Genomic DNA, 1,736 nt, shown 5'->3' with positions numbered 1-1,736 from the left:
TGAAATATCAAAACTAGCAACCGGCAATGTAAAAGAAAAAATGCGCGAACTATGGATCAAAGATATCTCCAGAGAAGAGAACAAATCACGAAAATTATGGCAGCAGAAACAACTATTCCTGGATAAATATTCTACCAACTACGGTAAAGAATTTAGAACCCAGAGAAATAACAGTAAAAAAGAACAATCTCACCAAGGTAACAAAAGCCAGAGCATGAGGCAACATAAACGCCCATTCCACCAGGAATCAAAGAGGAACTACGGTAAGAACTCTTCCCCTTTTGTACGCAAACACCCTAAAGTACACATTATAAACAAAAAAACATGAACAAAATAAGTATTTGTCTGATCAGACCATTAGACGTAGGAACACCAGATCATTTTCAAAACCTCAACAAAGATTACCTACAAAAAAACGGGAAAAAAACCGACCTTGGACCGGAAACAATACCAGACCATCCTCTCAGATCACTAAAACCAATACTTACACATTGAAAAAGATGTATTATTCTGAAAATAGGACGGCAAACATAACAACACCAGGTAAAATAACACAACGAAAACACAAACTTCAATTCAACACCAACAAAAATGGTAACCATAAACAGAAAAAAACATTCATTTTTTAATGTCAGGACAACAAACACCGGAGAAAGAAACACTCCAAGAAGTAACATACCCAAAACAACTGGACATATAGATTCTAAGATAATTAATCTTTCCAGAAGAGATCTTGACAATGATGAAACCCAACTTCTGTTAAAAGGCCTGAAATTTACACCTACACCAACAGTCAACCACCATGAACTAAAGGAAGATATCCAGAAATTCTGTCGCAAATTACGACTTGTTGAATTCTTCACCACCAATAGTAATAATAAAAATAATAATGAAACCGAAGATTCTTTAGTGAGGAATAAATCAAATTTCACCCCACCAAAAGGCAGAAATATCTACCTTCACCAATATATTGACACCCTATCAAACGTCCCTCTAAAACAAAATACCAAAGTTAGGCCGAACATTAACAAATCAGAGATATCTGCACTTAAACGCATACAAAACGATGAAACAATAATAATTAAACAAGCAGATAAAGGGGGTGCAATCGTCATCATGGATGTGGAATACTACAAGGATTTCGTTGAGGAACAACTAAAGGATACAACCTTCTATTCTGAAATACCCTCGAACATAGACCACCACATCATGAATAAGATCAACCACCTAGTTTCTAAACACTACAACTCACTCACTGACAATGAAAGAGACAGCATCACCAACTTCGAACCAAAACCCGGTAACTTTTACGGCTTACCCAAAATACATAAGTCAGAAGATATTCAACAGGCAGTAAAAGAACAAGGAAGTGAATACATAAAAGTGCTACATCCAAAAAATTTAAAACTTAGACCAATTATAGCTGACCCAATATGCCCTACTCACCGTCTAAGCAATTTCATCGACATTCTTTTGAAGCCACTATGTACATACATACCCAGTTTCATTCGGGATGACATCGACTTTTTATCCCAGCTTCCCAAAACCACTGAAACAAATTCAATCCTACTGAGCTTTGATGTAGTAAGCCTATACACAAATATCCCACATGATTTAGGAATAAAGGCGGTTGAATACTGGGTAGACAAACACAGAGAAGCAATTCCCAACAGTTACACGGTGACATTTATACTAGAATCAGTGAGACTTATCCTGGAAAATAAAACTTTCTTCTT

This window comes from Octopus bimaculoides, chromosome 3 (assembly GCF_001194135.2).
Source record: "Octopus bimaculoides isolate UCB-OBI-ISO-001 chromosome 3, ASM119413v2, whole genome shotgun sequence".
Lineage (NCBI taxonomy): Eukaryota > Metazoa > Mollusca > Cephalopoda > Octopoda > Octopodidae > Octopus > Octopus bimaculoides.
Note: the sequence above shows the minus strand (reverse complement) of the source record.